The sequence below is a fragment of the Scyliorhinus torazame genome, chromosome 1 (assembly GCF_047496885.1).
Source record: "Scyliorhinus torazame isolate Kashiwa2021f chromosome 1, sScyTor2.1, whole genome shotgun sequence".
Classification (NCBI taxonomy): Eukaryota; Metazoa; Chordata; class Chondrichthyes; order Carcharhiniformes; family Scyliorhinidae; genus Scyliorhinus; species Scyliorhinus torazame.
In genome coordinates, this window is record NC_092707.1 from 91,345,892 (window position 1) to 91,366,017 (window position 20,126).

The window sequence follows — 20,126 nt, forward strand, 5'->3', positions numbered from 1 at the left end:
ACTTCCAAGAACTTTACCATTAGCCAAATATTCCGCATTCCTGTTATTCCTTCCAAAGTGAATCACCTCACACTTCTCTACATTAAACTTCATTTGCCACCTCTCAGCCCAGCTCTGCAGCGTATCTATGTCCCTCTGTAACCTGCAACATCCTTCCGCACTGTCGACAACACCACCGACTTTAGTGTCGTCTGTAAATTTACTCACCCACCCTTCTGCGCCCTCTAGGTCATTTATAAAAATGACAAACAGTAACGGCCCCAGAACAGATCCTTATGGTACGCCACTTGTAACTGAACTCCATTCTGAACATTTCCCATCAACCACCACCCTCTGTCTTCTTTCAGCTAGCCAATTTCTGATCCACATCTCTAAATCACCCTCAATCCCCAGCCTCTGTATTTTCTGCAATAGCCTACCTGGGGAACCTTATCAAACGCTTTACTGAAATCCATATACACCACATCAACTGCTCTACCCTCGTCTACCTGTTCAGTCACCTTCTCAAAGAACTCGATAAGGTTTGTGAGGCATGACCTACCCTTCACAAAGCCATGCTGACTATCCCTAATCATATTATTACTATCTAGATGATTATAAATCTTGTCTCTCATAATCCCGCCAAGACTTTACCCACAACAGACGTGAGGCTCACCGGTCTATAGTTGCCGGGGTTGTCTCTACTCCCTTTCTTGAACAAAGGAACCACATTTGCTATCCTCCAGTCCTCTGGCACTATTCCTGTAGCCAATGATGACATAAAAATCAAAGCCAAAGGCTCAGCAATCTCTTCCCTTGCTTCCCAGAGAATCCTGGGATAAATCCCATCAGGCCCCGGGGACTTATCTATTTTCAGCCTGTCCAAAATTGCCAACACCTCTTCCCTCCATACCTCAATGCCATCTATTCTAATAGCCTGGGTCTCAGCATTCTCCTCCACAACATTCTCTTTTTCCTGAGTGAATACTGACGAAAAATATTCATTTAGTATCTCGCCTATCACTTTAGACTCCACACACAACTTCCCATCCCTTTCCTTGACTGGCCCTACTCTTACCCTAGTCATTCTTTTATTCCTGACATACCTATAGAAAGCTTTTGGGTTTTCCTTGATCCGACCTGCCAAATACTTCTCATGTCCCCTCCTTGCTCGTCTTAGCTCTCTCTTTAGATCCTTCCTCGCTACCTTGTAACTATCAAGCGCCCCAACTGAAACTTCACACCTCATCTTCACATAGGCCTCCTTCTTCCTCTTAACAAGAGATTCCACTTCTTTGGTAAACCACGGTTCCCTCGCTCGACGCCTTCCTCACTGCCTGACCGGTACGTACTTATCAAGAACACGCAGTAGCTGTTCCTTGAACAAGCTCCACATATCCAGTGTGCCCAACACTTGCAGCCTACTTCTCCAACCTATCCCCCCCAAGTCATGTCTAATGGCATCATAATTGCCCTTCCCCCAGCTATAATTCTTGCACTGCGGGGTATACTTATCCCTTTCCATCACTAACGTAAATGTCACCGAATTGTGGTCACTGTCCCCAAAGTGCTCACCTACCTCCAAATCTAACACCTGGCCTGGTTCATTACCCAAAACCAAATCCAATGTGGCCTCTCATCTTGTTGGCCTGTCAACATATTGTGTCAGGAAACCCTCCTGCACACATTGTACAAAAAACGACCCATCAAATGTACTCGAACTACATCTTTTCCAGTCAATATTTGGAAAGTTAAAGTCTCCCATAATAACTACCCTGTTACTTTCGCTCATATCCAGAATCATCTTCACCATCCTTTCCTCTACATCCCTAGAACTATTTGGAGGCCTATAGAAAACTCCCAACAGGGTGACCTCTCCTTTCCTGTTTCTAACCTCAGCCCATACTACCTCGGAAGAAGAGTCCCCATCTAGCATCCTCTCCGCCACCGTAATACTGTTCTTGACTAGCAGCGCCACACCACCCCCTCTTTTGCCTCCTTCTCTGAGCTTACTAAAACACCTAAACCCCGGAACCTGCAACAACCATTCCTGTCCCTGCTCTATCCATGTCTCCGAAATGGCCACAACATCGAAGTCCCAGGTACCAACCCATGCTGCCAGTTCCCCTACCTTATTTCGTATACTCCTGGCATTGAAGTAGACACACTTCAAACCACCTACCTGAACACTGGCCCCCTCCTGCGAAGTCAAATCTGTGCTCCTGACCTCTTATACTCTCAATCTCTCGTACCCTAAAACTACAATCCAGGTTCCCATGCCCCTGCTGCATTAGTTTAAACCCCCCCAAAGAGCACTAACAAATCTCCCCCCCAGGATATTTGTGCCCCTCAGGTTCAGATGTAGACCATCCTGTCTGTAGAGGTCCCACCTTCCCCAGAAAGAGCCCCAGTTATCCAGAAATCTGAATCCCTCCCGCCTGCACCATCCCTGTAGCCACGTGTTTCATTGCTCTCTCTCCCTATTCCTCATCTCATTATCACGTGGCACGGTCAACAACCCAGAGATAACAACTCTGTTTGTTCTCGTTCTGAGCTTCCATCCTAGCTCCCTGAAAGCCTGCCTGACATCCTTGTCCCCTGTCCTACCTATGTCTTTAGTGCCAATGTGGACCACGACTTGGGGCTGCTCCCCCTCCCCCTTAAGGACCGGGAATACACGACCCGAGACATCACGTACCCTTGCACCTGGAAGGCAACATACCAAATGTGAGTCTCTCTTGCTCCCACAAAATCTCCTATCTGTGCCCCTGACTATCAAGTCCCCAATTACTAATGCTCTGCTCCTCTCCCCCCTTCCCTTCTGAGCAACAGGGACAGACTCCGTGCCAGAGGCCCATACCCCATGGCTTACCCCTGGTAAGTTGCCCCCCCCACAAGTATCCAAAGCGGTATACTTGTTACTCAGGGGAACGACCGCAGGGGATCCCTGCACTGACTGCTTCTTCCCAGTACCTCTTACAGTTATCCATCTATCTCCAATCTTTGGTGTAACTAATTCCCTGAAGCTGCTATCTATGACCCCCTCTGCCTCCCGAATGATCCGAAGTTCATCCAACTCCAGCTCCAGTTCCCTAACTCGGACTTGGAGGAGCTGGAGATGGCTGCACTTCCTGCAGGTAAAATCAGCAGGGACACTAATGGCATCCCTCACCTCAAACATCCTGCAGGAGGAACATTGCACACCCTTCCCTGCCATCCCTCTAACTTCCAACCAAGATCTGGTTAATAAATAAATTTTAAAAATTTAAAAATATTATATTAATATAATATGGCACTTACCTCACACCAATGGGTCTTATTATTAGGTTAGAGGAGGAGGGCAGGTGGGAGACACTACACGTGTAGTGTCTTGGGTTTCCTCTCCACCAGAATGTATTGGTTTGTGGGGGGGTGGGGGGGGGGGGGGCCTTCCCAGAAGTCCGCGGGTCGAACTTCCGGTTCCCGCCTTATATTTATAAAAAATAATAAAAAATAAAACAGAAAAGAACAGAAACGGGACCAGGTAAGTGTTTTTAAAGTAAATACTCACCTCCCAGAAGGCCCCAGCACGCAGTTCCCGCTGAAATTCCTAATCATAGTTTCACCTGAGGAAGGAGCAGCGCTCCGAAAGCTAGTGACATCGAAACAAACCTGTTGCACTTTAACCTGGTGTTGTAAGACTTCTTACTGTGCCCGTCCCAGTCCAACGCCGGCATCTCCACATCATAGTTTTTGATGGTAGTAAGACTGTTGCAAACACTGTTGTAGTGGATAAAAAGAGATCCGTGAAGGCTTTTTAAAATCTCATTTCAGGTTTCTGACCAAATCTGGTGAGGTTCTGCCGCACAAATGAATGAGGATCTCCAACAAAGCTGTTGCAGCTATAAATATTTGCAGCTTGCTGTGTATCACCTAACCTGGAGGAGAAGAAAGGTTTGTTGGTTCCGGAAGGTGAAGAAGGTGCAATGAAGATCAGTGGTGGTGGCAAAGGTAGGAAAGCCTCCACCTCCACTCCTTGAGGAGTGTTAACAAGAATGGGAAAACATGGATCCAATATATCCAATTTGCTTTTGAAAGTTAGTATCGAATTTGCTTCCAGCAACTTTTAAGTGTTGCAACTATAAATATAATTAGTGTAACTGTTGCATTGGTTTGTAACATTGTAAATGTATTATCTATTCCTTTCCAATTGCCGCCTCAGATCGTACATACTTGCATTCAGACTAATGAATTAGGAACAGGAGTTGGCCACTCAGCCCTTTGAACCTGCTCCGCCATTCAATAAGATCATGGCTGATGTGAACTCCACATTCTGCACATATTTGTTTTACAATACAGATGATTTTATTCACCTGTATATTTGTCTAATAATTGCAATAGATTTAATTTGTTCCGTTTATTTCCCCTTACATGCCTTTCAAATATGGGCTGGTTCAGCTCAGTTGGTTGGAAAGCTGGTTCGCGATGCAGAACAAGGTCAACAGCGTGGGTTCAATTCCCACATCGGCTGAGATTATTCATGAAGGCCTGCTTTCTCAACCTTTCCGCTAGCCTGAGGTGTGGTGATCCACAGGTTAAATCACCACCAGTCAGCTGTCCCCTCAAAGGGGAAAACAACCTCTTGTCATCTGGGACTATGGTGACTTTACAATTTTTTTCCATTATGGTATGGTATGTGCTATGATCGAAGGTCAAAGTTTATTTTTTGCCGGTAACATTGACCAAAATCCATTTACCCTCCTGTCTCCAACTATTACTTAACACTAAGTGAACCCTTTGTTCAAGCTGTTTTATTTGTTGATACCCCACTCTGTTACTTCTGGAAGGTGCTTCTCAATCACAACATGGGTGGCTTTCTACAGTTAGGAAGCTCCGTTGTAGCTTCGAGGCTGACTCTTACATGGAAGAAGCAGCTGTCCTGGAGGGATCAAGCAGCCTTTCTCCTGTAAATGGACCCATGTCTAAAGATCCCTTATGCAAACTTTGAAGGGGGTCTTAAGAACTTGATGTTACTCTCTGAAGATGCAATGACAACTGTGGCCATTTCTTGCAAAGCATCAGTTTGAAAGTGCTGCTGATCAGCAGTGTTACTGATGGAATAGTCTCAGGCTAATCTGTTCAAAGATTTATTGCACAATTGTAGCTTTCACTTCAGAAACAATCAAGGTTTTTAGTGCCATCCCCTCGTGTCTTGATGCTACAGAAATCTTTGCATGTCTTGGGAAACTGCTTGCAATATTGTGGCAATGTGGTTAGCGAGCTTGTTCCATTTCTCTATCATCTCAGTGATATCCATGTAATTCAATTCCACCTTCTCTATATAACTTTGATGCTTCATAAACATAGCTTGTTTGAGGGCTAAATCTGAGATTTAGCTAGGCTCCTTGGCTGTGGACTGTAGTTTCCCAACTTGGTAGTCAACATCTCTTCAGGGGCTGATTTAGCACAGGGCTAAATCGCTGGCTTTGAAAACAGACCAAGGCAGGCCAGCAGCACGGTTCAATTCCCGTACCAGCCTCCCCAAACAGGCGCCGGAATGTGGTGACTAGGGGCTTTTCACAGTAACTTCATTTGAAGCCTACTTGTGACAATAAGCAATTTTAATTTCATTTTTTTCATTTCTTCCTCTCCCAGGTCCTCATTCTCAATAGTACTAAGTGCTTCAAGTGGTGTAAGTCTTTCTGACTCACTATCTGCTCCCTCCTGACTGAGTGTCTTTGAGATGGTGCTTGCAAGTGGATGATATGAAAGAGTTGGTAAAGTGACAGGAGTTGCAAATGTGGAAGTTGCAGAGGCTGTGTCTCGAGATGTGACTTGTTTCTCCTTTACAGCAACCATGTGAAACACAAGAGCTTGTTTAGTTGTGTACGAGGTGATATTCACTGCTAGGAACATAGCAGATATTTAACTTATGTTGTCAGATATTTGTTTGGCAAGTGTGTTAGAAGGATATAGGACCAAAGTGGATAAATGGAGTTAAGGTACAGATCAGTCAGCGTCTAATTGGCTCAGAGGCTGAATGGCCTACTCCCCTTCCTAAGGGAAAGCACATGAAGCATTGAAGCATTTATCAGGAGCCTTGCCCTGATGATGCTCATATTCTGCTGCAAACTTGTCTTTTCCTGCTTCAGCCTCTCTTGTTTGTCTGTTATCTGTCTATTATTCTTAGAGTCTGTAATTCATGTAGATTTAGGGGTTTTAGTCATGATGTTTCTCCCCCATTTGGAATTCTCTCTCAGCGGTTGCATTCTACCTTTGTGGGAGGGAAGACATTGTTGAAGGAATGTAAGTGACATTCAGGTCCATTTTGGTCCCAACATGTACTTCATAATGAAGGCTGCAGGTACGTTGTTCCTTGAAAAGATGTCCATGAAAACTAGCAGAAGGTCTGGTGCCAGGTTATTTGACTTGAAGAGTTTTAATGTTAAATGAGTGATGCAGAGGTTGATCTTTGCATATGTTTCCCCAATACCCAAATAGAGATTATGAGCAATGAGAAGGTGACTGAAAATTCACAGATAGAGGTATGGGTTGACAAATATTTTCTTGGCAAACCGTGGTTGTACTAAAAGATTATTGCACTTAATGACAACTCAAGGGGTAGTGGAAGTTGCACTGATAGCTCCACAATTTCCCTCCATACCGACTGAATCTTTCTTTTATTGTGCTTCCTGTTTTTCACGCCCATTATTGCCAAGGAAGCATCAGAGAACCTTTTATGCTGCAGTTCCTTCAGGCATCTTTTAATCTCTGCTGTTCAAAAATGGAGATGTAGTCGCTGTAACCTATTAAAGGCTGTACCCGCACTAAGTCTCTCTCCCATCTTCCCAGTGGTGTGGCCCTATAAGGAACAGGGTTACCCGTGCAAACTTGGGCCAAAGAAGAGACCACATCAGGCTCCCCCGAGGCACCCGCCCTCCCTCCTCCAAACACCGGGGCAGCAACTCGAGTGCCCCTGGGCTCTTTACTCACGTCCGTGGACCACCACGGCAGCCCTTCCGCCAGCTTCACATTTTAAAAAAGGTTTACTAATCGGCACCCACGTGACCACTTGCTGGAGAGGCGGTTATATGGGAGGCCGTTAGATAGGGGGTCGCTCCCGTTTATTGTATTGAGATTGGCCTTAAGTGGTGATTATTGATTTCGTGCCACACTACGACGGATTCCTGATTTCGTCAACAGGAGTGGGCCACTTGGATGGCAAACCGCTTGGCGCCTGGCACGGTTCTCGTTTTCGACCTCTTCCACGATCTAATGGCCACGTCGTGCTCTCCCTTAAGCACAACGCGATCATTAAATCTCAAGAAAGCTCCAATCTCTCAGAAAGTGCTCCCCCTCAAGTTTTTTGAATTGTTCCCCAGCCTCACACGTCATCCTTATTAACTCAGGTATCCCCACAGGCAGTCCTGCTGGTCTCTCTCAACAGTCTATTTTCCCTGCTACAGGCCATGCCTGAATGCTGTATTACCTCACACCCTTTTTTATGCTCACCCCCACCAGACCCTAAACCCCTGCCTGCTATCTTTTTCATTTCCCCAGGTAACTTCCCACTCTATCATTCACTCTGTCATCTCCTTTTCTCTGTTTCACTTGTGCAATACTCCAGATCTCTCTCATTTTATCAGGGACCACCATAACAACCTTCCCTCATGTCCTATTCCTAGCAGTTCTTTTAGTCTTTCTAACTCCATCAAGCAGTGTTCCTTGTCTCCCTCATTCTTGCTTGGCCTCTCACATTATGTCGTGCATTTCTACAGTCTCTGATGCCCTATTGTGCAGTCCCACAATTCCTGAATTTCTTTGGCAGTCCCTCCCTATATTTAACTAGATCACTGTCTTCACATATTTATAAATATTGAACACATTTTGGAATCTCATTTTTTTTGAAAGGCTACCGAAGCTTAAAGCACCTGAGCTTTGAAGGTGGAATTGAAGACGACAACTGTCCATTGAAGAATATCTCCAAGTGAATGTTGCAGGAGTGCTGGTTTTGTAGTCAAGCTTGCAGACTGGGCCGTGCCACGCTCGTTCTTCACTGGCTAGCTTTACTGCTGTACTTTGGTAAAGCTGCCAGTTGAAGAGCTGTTGTGGGCGGCCATTTTATCACCAATGACATTTGGAAAGGATGGAATATACTACATCAAGTGGAGAGGAGCAATTTAGCGTGGCCAATCCACCTAACCAGCGCATCTTTGAACTGTGGGAGGAATCCGGAGCACCCCAAGGAAACCCACTCGGACACAGGGAGAACGTGAAAACTCCAAGCAGTCACCCAAGGCTGGAATTGAACCCAGGTCCCTGGTGCAATGAGGCAGCAGTGCTAGCCACCGTGATATCCACAAAGCAATTTGTTACCTGTCAATACAGGTAACATCATGTGATTAACAGAATGTGCTACACTTGCAAAGTGCTCATTTTTATAGTCAAAATTAAGTAGAGGATCAAGGCTTATTCCGTTGGTCGGCAAAAGGATGTGGGGGCTTAAGAAGTTGTCATATTTCTATCCCCCTGATTCAAATTTCAGTATATATGTGTATTTGTTTATTTATCAACATGTTTTGTGGTATTAATGCACTCCCTGAGGCAGGTTTGGAGATGGAGGGAGCACTTCATTTGGTGGGAGGGAGCCAAAGAAAAAAGTGGGCGGCACAGTTGCACAATGGTTAGCACTGTTGCTCCACAGCACCAGGGTCCCAGGTTCAATGCCCGGCTTGGGTCACTGGCTGTGCGAAGTCTGCACGCTTTCCCTGTGTCTGAGTGGGTTTTCTCCGGGTGCTCCGGTTTCCTCCCACAATTCCCGAAAGACGTGCTGTTAGGTGAATTGGACATTCTGAATTCTACCTCTGTGTACCCGAACAGGTGCCGGAATGGGGCGACTAGGGGCTTTTCACAGTAACTTCATTGCAGTGTTAATATAAGTCTACTTGTGACAATAAAGATTATTTTTAAAAAGTGAGGACCCTGCTGCTCTGCCCGATTAATGCTGGGGCAGTCAGGCTTGTGGGTGGCCTTTGCGCCACCAATTAAGGCGGTTAAGTGGGAAATTACTGTGGTGGGCAGGGCATCTGTCACATGGGAGGACTGGAAAATGAACCCTGTGGTTGCTTGTGTGCTTTTGTAGGGATTGGGGGTCCCTCGTTCAAAGACACTCAGTGCCTGATCGAGAGGTGGCCCACTGAGAGTCAGCCCCCTGTCCCTACTGTTGAGCCCATTGCGCCACTTCCGACCCTCTGGTGTCCCCATCCCATTCTTACTCCCCTTTTCCCTGGGCCCCTCGATGACCCTGGGCCTCAGGTGGGTGCAATGCCTGCAGCAGCTACCGCTTCTGCTCCTGCTGCCTGGAATATTCAGTTGACAGCTTTTGGGGATGGGATTTTCACCTGTGCACTCTGGCCACTTAAGTAACTGTTCAGCGTTTAATTTGGCAGGCCTTCCGCAAAGGAGGAGATGCAAAGTCCTGTTGGCTCTCCAGACGGTGGGCGAGACCCCCATTATATATCGGCCATTATTCCTGTTCCTATGTACTGATAATAAAAGGTTCCTTGCTGCGCTATCACCATTGGAATTTTTATGCCCTGTATTGGATCATGTCAGTATTTGCAGAGTGTTTTCCCCATACAAAACTGGCTCAAATTTTCAGGATGGCAGGGGCTCGCCACCCACCATTTCGAGAATCTGTTAGGAATGCATCCTCAACCACCCCAGCAGGCCCAATGCCATTTCAGGCCCGAACAAGCATTGATTGGCAGAAGACATGTCACCAAAAAGAGAGCTGCCAGCCAATCAGATTGGCTGGCAGCCCTCCCGGTCATTCCAGGAAAGTACTGTAGTGACCAGAAAACTGCACATCCGCCTAAAGATTGAGGCCTGGCGAGAAAAGGCCCTTAAGTGACCTCGGAGGCCATTTAAGAGCATCAACTGAGGCAAAGGTGGACTTCCCCTCGGAGGCCCTGCCCGTCCTGGGGTAAATTGTGACTGGCTAGCAGGCCGGAATCCCTTCCTTGCAATTTTACACTCTGCACCCCAAGACCCCTGCCTCAGAACGCTCCAGAAGGGGCTGGAGTGTAAAATCCTGGCCTTTGAAATATACTAATTTAAAAGAGAGAAAGTGAAGTAATTTAGTGTGAATTAGGTAAAGCCAAGCCTGGCTACATATTAAAGTCAGAAGATTGTAGGAGGAAGTAAATACTGAGGAAAGCTTGGAGATCAACAGGTGGAAATCCTGGGAAAGAATGAATTGTGAATTAGTAACAGGAGGTTATTAAAGGCCAGAAACTTGTGGAGTACTGGTAAATTATCAAAGACATTTTACTGAGTACCACAAGTTATTGAAGGCTGTGCTTTTGTGAAGTATCCATGAGTGGTAGAAGGTGTTATGCTTTCTCTCTCGGCAAACCAACAGGGTACAGCAATAAAGTAAGAATGCAGTTGTTTAGGAGAGTTAAAACCGTAGAATAATGCAACATAGGAGGGGGCTATTTGGTCCAGTAAGACAACACCTGCTCTTTTGACGAGCATTCCAGTTAGTCCCATTCCCTTGTTCTTTCCCCATATTCCTGCAATTTTATCTCCTTCAAATATACATTTATCTTTTGAGAGTGGGGGAAATAGAAAGAGAAAGAGAAAGCATTTCAGATAGCAAAACAGTGACAGAAATTCTGTGAGTTTTCATTTTACGATCTGTTGCAAAGTCTATAATTTTTTAATTATAAAACTGGACTTCCATTTGGAGAAAGGTTGCAAATTGTGCCTCTCATACCTCAGACTTCAGGTAGCATGTTTTGGGGATTCTATTTCAGTAAAAACAAAAGGGCGCAATCTACCCGATTGGGGACAGAGTCCGTGGCGCGCAAGATTAGCCAGGTGTTCCCCAGCGCTCAGAGCGCCAAGAAACACCCCATTATCTATGAAATGAAAATGAAAATTACTTATTGTCACAAGTAGGCTTCAAATGAAGTTACTGTGAAAAGCCCCTAGTCGCCACATTCCGGCGCCTGTTCGGGGAGGCTGGTACGAGAATTGAACCGTGCTGCTGGTCTTCCTTGGTCTGCTTTAAACGCCAGCTATTTAGCCCTGTGCTAAACCAGCCCCATAAGGCCCATCTAAGGCCCATCTGGATAAATTGGGGCCTCAGCAGTGAACACTGTAACGAGATGCATCAGCCCCGCTTTCTGCATTGTGGAGCTCCACTCGCTGGAACTCCTCAGTGCAGCGAGAGATCAAGACGCCATTTTTAAATGGCGTCCCGATCTCTCGAGTCCCCATCACGACCCCTGAACTGCCAACTCACTATAAGGGGATCCACAGGGCCCCAACAGGACGCCCCCGGCCCGATCACTGTCGTGCAAAGAATGTCAGCATTGCACCTTGGCAGTGCCAGACTGGCATCCTGGAAGTGCCACTGCCCACTGGCAGTACCACCTAGGCACCTTGGCAGTGCCAGGCTGACACCCAGGTGGTACAGCCAGGGTGTCAGGCTGGCACTGCCAGGAAGCCTAAGTGGCACCAGCAGTGCCAGGGTACCACCCTGCCCAGAGGGCATGCACTGGGGGCCTCCAATCCTCTTGGAGTTCCCCACAATGCAATTCCGTCTAGTCCCCGTTTGTGGAGACCAGCACTGAATTGCGCTCGCTCAAGGTCTCCAAGGCGAAGAAGTTTATCCCAATGCCTTGGTTACCTCAAGGAACACATATTAGCGTGAGACTAGCTGTCTCGCTCAAATATACAGATTTGCCAAAAAGTGATTCCGCCCATGATGGGTGGGATTCACATCGCAACGCCTTACAAGATCATGTTAGATCTCGCGGGACATGGGATGTCCCAGCATCTACTGGTCGCGTTGCTCCGCGCCACGCTGCTTTTCGCATGCAACACGACCAGTAGATCCTGCCCAAAGACTGTGGAAGTTAGAAATATGAAATAAATTCAGCAAGTGTTGGGAATATTTCGCCACTGTGCCTGCGTCTGTGGAGAGACAAACACAAGTTAATGTTTCAGATTGTGAGCTTTTAACTTTTCAATAGCCCCATCAAAAAACGTACCATAACAGTATAGTGTAGATTGGAGGAAACTGTTTCCCCAAGCAGGGGAATCATAGGTAACCAAATGATACATATTTAATAATATTCTCAAAAGAACTAGGGTGTGTAGGGAAGGGGAGGGGGTGGGTATGGGGGTGCCTGGTTGGCGTTTGAGATTAAACACTTTTTTAATGTGTTGTTTACTTGAAAAGGTAAAGTGAGCTGGCATGGTGGTGCAGTGGTTAGCACTGCAGCCTCACGGCGCGAGGACCCGAGTTCGATCCTAGCCCTGGGTCACTGGCCGCGTGGAGTTTGCACATTCTGCCCATGTTTGTGTGGGTCTCACCCCCCACAACTCAAAAGGGTTGCAGAGTAGGTGCATTGGCCATGCTAAACTGCCCCTTAATTGGAAATGTTTTTTTAAAAAGAAAAGATAAAGTCTCCAGGACTTTAGAAAGAGCAGGGAAGTAGGACTAATTGAATAACTGTTTCAATGGGATGAATCACTTCCTCTGCGTTGTAGACTGTGAACAACTCAGAACATCCTGTTTGGATTTATGAATGGAGAACTAATCACATATTAATGTTATTTGCATATTAATGGTGTTTAATGGTACACAGGTGCTGGGCATCAATAGACATTTTATTTGGGCTCACATAGAGATGCTTATTGGAACTGTGGGGTGGTTGAGTTTGATGACGATTGCTTGTGAAGATTTAACCCTGTGAATAAATGTAGGGTGTTAAATTCTGCTTTTGGGCTCGTTTAGCAGGGTGTTTCCCAAAGGCTGTAACGCCGAGAAACACCCTTGATATTCAACGGCACTTTGCCAGTTTGTTTTGGCCTCAGGGAGTTTCTGTCTGCCAAGGCCACAAGCAGATCTGGCCAGCGGAAACAGCTGTTCATAGATTGGGGCGCCATTCGGATTGGCAGCCCCGATCTGCCCCTTCCTCCCTCTTCAGGCCCCCCAAACTTTGCTGAGGCCCCTGGGAGCCCCCATCACCCCCCTCCAATCGGCAAGGCCCTCCACAAGTTGACAGCCGGGCACCCTGGCATGATCTTGAGACCCTGGCAGTGGCAGGTTTGCAGTGCTAAGGTGCCCAAGTGCTGGGGGAGTGCCAGAGTACCACCCTGCCCTGACCACCCAGGGGCTCACAATTGGGCTGGCGCGCAGCCCAGTTTGGGGCTCTCACGTGATTCACCCGTTACTCCCGGAAGCACGCTGGGCACAACATGGTCGCTGAATCACGCCCGAAAGACCCAGTATAATTCCAGTACTGTCCATTACCAATAGGCTTTCCAGAATAGAACAATTAGAACCAATATCATGCAACACCAAACTTTGTTAAAGCATCACAAAACTGACACTCAACCTGCTAGAACAACTATTTGCACAAGGCAAACCAGTTTGCTTACAGATTATTTAAATTAAGTGTTGGGTGATAAACAGCATCCAATTACACTCCATTTATTTAACATTTTAGTGTTTTAATGTATTTATCAGTATTCACAGTAGAATGAATAGTCCGTAGCACTGTAATACTACCGTGTGAATAGTCTACTAGGGAGCTGTGCTTAAGCTTCAATTTGTCACCATGGGCGTGATTTTCCAGCCTTGTTATGCTCTAGCCCAAGTGAATTGCCAATGTTTTCTGTTGCTCCCTATCTATAACACAGATTGACTGTGATGTTAATGACTGTTCTCAATTGCACTGATTTACCCTAGTCTAAATTTGTCAAAGGAAGCTTCATGTGGCCTTTGTTTTAAAAATAAACCTGATCAATTCGGTGGGCGTTTATTTTTCTGTTGTCTTCCTGGAGTCAGCTGAAGCACATCCTTCCATATTAGATTTATTTTAGTATTTGAGATTTTCTTTATCAGCACGGTAGCACAGTGGGTGGCACTGCTGCCTCACAGCTCCAGGGTTCAATTCCGGCCTCGGGTGACTGCCTGTGTGGAGTTTGCACTTCCTCCCCGTGTCTGCGTGGGTTTCCTCCAGGTATTCTGGTTTCCTCCCACAGTCCAAAGATGTGCTGGTTAGGTGGATTGGCCATGCTAAATTGCCCCTTAGTGTCCAAAAGGTTAGGTAGGGTTATGGGGATAGGGTGGAGGCGTGGGCTTAAGTAGGGTTCTCTTTCCAGGGGCCGGTGCAGTCGCGATGGGCCGAATGGCCTCCTTCTGCACTGTAAATTCTATGATCCTGGAGCCAAACTGCGTTTGGTCAAACTGGCCGAGGATTCCGTCAGTGCTGCTCTTATTGACCATGATGATGCGATGGCCGCTGCCACTGACCGACTTTAATAAGGACACAGGGAGTCCACATCAAGTAAACTAAAGAACGTTGATTTATTTACAATACGGTATATACACTGCTCGCTCTCTGGTTCGTGCCTTACTGGCCAACCTTCTATACAATGCTATATGGAGTTCCCCTGCCCCTCAGCGGGGGAGCTCGTACTTCACGACAACCTTAGGGGGAGGGAAATCATTCCCACCCCTTAAATCCCGTGCAGGGTATTCAGAGTATCAGAGTATCAGAGATTTTACAGTGCAGAAGGAGGCCATTCGGCCCATCGAGTCTGCACCGGCTCTTGGAAAGAGCACCCTACCCAAGGTCCACACCTCCACCCTATCCCCATAACCTAGTAACCCCACCCAACACTAAGGGCAATTTTGGACACTATGGGCAATTTACCATGGCCAATCCACCTAACCCGCACATCTTTGGATTACACTGACCATCTCCATTTTGTTGCTCACATTAGGCTACTGCTGCTGCTCCTTGCACGCCCAGCGAGTTTGTACTACCAAAAAAAAAATTTCAGTATGGGTAATGTTAGTAGCAACGGGAAAAGGCCACACAGGTATTTTCCAGATCGAGTGCACAGAACCACTAGACCCACTAAATCTAATCTGTTTTGGTTTTAATTCAATTAAGTATGTGGGTGTCGTGGGCGAGGCAGGCATTCATTGGCCATCACTAGTTGCTATGTCAGAGGGCAGTTAAGAACATATTGGTGTGGGACTGGAGCAATGTCGCAGTATCTCTCGTCCAAGATCTCGAGCTCCTGGCAGAAGAGGTTCAGCATATCGAAATCCCAGGACTACGGGATGGAGCCAAGAGGTACCCACCAGATGTTAATAAAGTGCATGTTCAGCTGGGTAAAGTCTGGCAAAGTTAACTACTAGTAATAAGACAGTAATTCAGTGATGTGGGGCTTCATTGGCTCGGCCAGCATTTATAATCCATCCCTAATTACTCTTGAGAATGTGGTGCTGAGCCACCTTCTTGAATCGCTGCAGTTCATGTGGTGTAGGTGCACCCACAGTGCTGGTAGGGTGAGAGTTCCAGGATATTGACCCAGCGACAGTGAAGTACCAGCGATATAGTCAGTGCTCCCAGCATTAACATTCTTCTATCTTAACTTTTGCCACTATTCCACCCTCCACCCTCCTTTCCAACTATATAATTCATAACATTTCTGTCCGTCTTCAGTTCTGTAGAAGGGTCGTACAGATTCAAAACGTTAACTCTGTTTCTCTTTCCACACATGCTGTCAAACCTGCTGAGTTTATCCAGCATTTTCTGTTTCTATGTTAGCTATTTTGTGCTTAGCAACCCCGCGTTTGAAGTGTCCAATAATTGCTTCAGCCCCAGACATCAATTCACACAGGTTCATCCTAAGCCTCTATTGTTGTTTATTTTAGCGCGTGCAGTAATAACCAAGCCGGGCAATAGCTTGGCTGGTGGTGAGAAGGGCCCTCCCTGTCAGATTCTTCATGCACACCCGAAGGCTCAGCGCCAATGCACGCTGCCCTTGGAGTGGCTGTGGGGGAAATGACACGGTCACACACCTCCTTGTGGAATGTGCCTTTGCAAAGAAGGTCTGGAGAGAGATGCAGTGGTATTTGTCAAGGTTTATCCCGAACAGCTCTGTGACACAGGACTCTGTGCTCTACGGATTGTTTCCAGGGACACACACCGAGACAAATATCAACTGCTGCTGAAAGGTCATCAACTCGGTGAAAGACGCTCTTTGGTCTGCCCGAAACTTGCTGATCTTCCAGTGCAAAGAATTGTCCTCGACCGAGTGTTGCAGACTGGCACATTCCAAGGTCCAGGACTACGTGCTGAGGGACGCACTCAAGCTTGGGGCAGCTGCCGCCAAGGCGTAATGGGGAAAGACCACTGTGTAAGGTCTTTCCAGCAAATGTACACCGAGGGGCGGGTAACAGTGTAAACCCCCCTCGGTCTGGGCCACCAACACTCCAATGTATAAAACAAACATGACAATGTAAATATTTAAGAAGGAATTGAAACGTAAAGAGTGATATGTGTATAATATTATCAAAATTGAATGGAAGAAAGTCAAGGCAATGTGTAACTCTGACGGAAATGTACAGTCAAGACAATTCGAAATGCTCTGAAATGCTTATGATACATTTTATGAATAAAGTATATTTTTTTGAATAAAAAACAAATTAAAAAATAACCAAGCCGGGCAATAGCTTCAGCAGTGGTTAAATGGAGCGCCCTGAGCCCTCTGCTGAACTTATCAGGGGGCAATCTTCAGTGCTGTGAGTCATTGATTTGGATGAACCACAGCTGCAGTCCGGGTTCCCTGCAAGGATCAACTTGTGCCAATTTACTGCAGAAAGGCATTGGCCAGTGTGGAAATGGTTGAGGAGTGCCCAGTGTGGGCGTGGCAGGTTGAAGTCTTTATGGCTCTTTGAGGCTGTTCCACCATTCAATAAAATCAAAATCTTTGCTCCCCCAAGAAGTGGACGTTACGTCTATTGAAATATTCAAGAGCATGATTGACAAGTTTTCATAGAAATCATAGAATCCCTACAGTGCAGAAGGCCGTTTGGCCTATCGAGTCTGCACCAACCCTCTAAAAGAACAGTCTACCTAGGCCATCTCCCCAGCTCACCCCGCCCTATCCCAGTAACCTAATCTTCATGCCCCTGGACACTTAAGGGCAATTTTATCATGGCCAATCTGCCTAACCTGTACATCTTTGGGAGGAAAACGGAGCACCCGGAGGAAGCCCACGCAGACACTGTGAGAACGTGCAAACTCCACACAGATGGTCACCCAAGGGCGGAATTAAACCTGGGTTCCTGGCGCTGTGAGGCAGCAGTGCTAACCATTGTACCAGCGTCATGCCCACATTATTATTAGGTAAAAGGTACATGGAACAAAAAACGATAAATAGAATTGAGACACTTATCAACCAGTATCCCAATTAGTAGTGGATCAGGTTAGAGAGCTGAATGACTGACTCCTGTGCCAATATCACAATCTGAGTGTGAGTTCCGCTGGCAGGAGAAGTAGCAACTGTCATAATATACACCAATATATCATGGTGCAGACACACACTGATGGACACACAGTGGGACAAATCAACATACACAACACCGCAGCCAATCACCAGTGAGAGCACACGCACTATAAAGACAGGGAGCATCAGAGTTCCTGCTCATTCGAGTTGCAGCTAGCTAGGAGGACAGAGCTGACAGCCTGCAACACAGACATTCACCATGTGCTGAGTGCATCAACTGGTTAGGACAAGGCAGAGGTCTTTAGTTAAAGCTAGTATCATATTAACTCACAGTCTAAGTATGTTTAAACAGTTAATGATTCAATAAAATAGTGTTGCACTATTTCAAGTGTTGGTGACCTGTATGTGATCCAGAACACCCAACACATCATGATACCAGGAGTGGTGGGATACTAGCACTTCTTAGACCTACCTTCAAGTGATCTGCCTTCCGCCAGCATTCCGTCATCCTGCAACATGGACAACATCAGCCCGCCGCCGCCGCTCCGCATCGCCGGCAACCTCGGGGCCAACGGGAAGATTTTCAAACAGCGCTTCCAGCTCTTCCTCGAAGCCACGGACAGGGAGGACGCCTCGGACACGAGAAAGATTGCTCTTCTCTCCACGGCCGGGGACCATGCCATCCACATTTTCAACTCTCTCACCTTCGCAGATGATGAAGACAAGACGAAGTTCAAGACAGTCCTCCTCAAGTTTGACACTCACTGCAGCGTAGATGTGAATGAAAGTTTCGAACGCTACGTATTCCAGCAGCGTTTGCAGGGTAAGGATGAACCTTTCCAGTCCTTTCTCATGCACCTCCGCATCCTTGCGCAATCTTGCAGCTACGGGCCCACCTCCGACTCCATGATACGCGACCAGATCGTTGTCGGTGTTCAGTCGGACCCCCTACGTCGGCAGCTCCTCAAAGTAAAGTAACTCACCCTAGCGACCGCCATCGAGACCTGTGTCTTACATGAAAACGCCACGAGTCGGTATTCCCATATACAAATGGCTGAAACGGTGCGGCAAGGTCCCCACGAGGCGGAACGGATCCAAGTGATTGAGCACCTCCAGGGCCTCAGCCTGGATGAGGCGGCCATTTTGCGCGCTTTTCGCGGACTCCCGCACTTGTACGCACCAAACAAGGGGAGGGCGATGTTGAGGAACGTAATGCGCAAGCGCGTACCATGCACGACCGCACCGCGCATGCGCGGTGGCGCAGCGAACGTGCTGATGTCACGACGTGCGGCAACTGTGGCTCCGCCCATTTAAAGCGGCAATGCCCCGCAAAATCTCGATAATGTCTACGATGTGGAAGACTTGGCCACTACACTGCCTTCTGTCGAGCAGCTCAGCCTTCCAATTCATATCGCTTCAGCCAACCTCGCAGGAATGTTCAGGGAATTCAACCCACGGTCACCGAGTCCGTTGCCGACCTCCCACACAGCAGTGACACCGAGGACCCGAAGGCGCCTTTTTGAGTCAGTGTCGTAACGAAAAACAGGCTGTCCCCGAAGCAACGACACCAGCCGCTGTTGGTATACAGCATCGATCCAGACGATGAGTGGTGTGCCACCCTGACGGTCAACCGGTCCCAAATACGATTCCACCTGGACACTGGCGCCTCCGCCAATCTCATGGCGTGGTCTGCTTTCCAAAGCCTTTGTGTCAAACCAGCCATCCTTCCATCGGCCTGCCACCTATTGGACTACAATGGCAACATCATTCCTGCTACCGGCTCGTGCCAGCTTGAAGTGACGCACAAGTCACGGAAAGCCAACATTCCTTTCGAGATTGTGGGCTCCTCGAAGGACTCTCTGCGCACAGGCGTGCAAGCTGTTGAACCTCGTTCAAAGAGTTCACTCTCTCCTGATGACACGTCTGCCTTCCAGGACGCTCACTTCAGGGGCGAAATTCTCCGGAAACGGCGCGATGTCCGCCGACTGGCGCCCAAAACGGCGCAAATCTGTCGGGCATCGCGCCACCCCAAAGGAATGCTCCGCATCTTTGGGGGCCGAGCCTCACCTTAAGGGGCTAGGCCCGCGCCGGAGGGATTTCCGCCCCGCCAGCTGGCGGAAAAGGCCTTTGGTGCCCCGCCAGCTGGTGCGGAAATGACATCTCCGGGCAGCGCATGCGCGGGAGCGTTAGCGGCCGCTGACGGCATTCCCGCGCATGCGCAGTGGAGGGAGTCTCTTCCGCCTCTGCCATGGTGGAGGCCGTGGCGAAGGCGGAAGGAAAAGAGTACCCCCACGGCACAGGCCCGCCCGCGGATCAGTGGGCCCCGATCGCGGGCCAGGCCACCGTGGGGGCACCCCCCGGGGCCAGATCGCCCCGCGCCCCCCCCCCAGGACCCTGGAGCCCACCCGCGCCGCCTTGTCCCGCCGGTAAGGTGGGTGGTTTAATCTACGCCGGCGGGACAGGCATTTTAGCGGCGGGACTTCGGCCCATCTGGGCCGGAGAATCGCGCGGGGGGGCCCGCCAACCGGCGCGGCCCGATTCCCGCCCCCGCCGAATATCCGGTGCCGGCGAATTCGGCAACCGGCGGGGGCGGGATTCACGCCAGCCCCCGGCGATTCTCCAACCCGGCGGGGGGTCGGAGAATCTCGCCCCTGGGCGCAACTCGACGCCATCATCGACCAACACCGCGACGTCTTCAAAGGCATGGGCACACTCCCATATACTTACAAGATCCTACTCAAACAGAACCCCACGCCTGTGGTGCATGCACCTCGCAGAGTCCCAGCACCCCTCAAGGACCGCCTCAAGCAGCAGCTGCAGGACCTCCAAGACCAAGGAGT

General features: G+C 48.2%; 1 protein-coding gene across 3 annotated transcripts in view; it reads left to right on the forward strand.

Moving 5' to 3' along the window:
- Nucleotides 1-20,126, forward strand: part of LOC140409703 (uncharacterized) — an 80,680-nt gene that overhangs the window by 41,161 nt on the left and 19,393 nt on the right. For 2 of the 3 annotated variants that reach the window (XM_072497993.1, XM_072497992.1), the window contains exon 2: nt 3,793-3,969. The exons of the other annotated variant lie outside the window; for it this stretch is intronic. The gene's annotated coding sequence lies outside the window, so the exon portion shown is untranslated. The remainder of the gene's footprint in view (nt 1-3,792; nt 3,970-20,126) is intronic. 3 annotated transcript variants of the gene reach the window in all.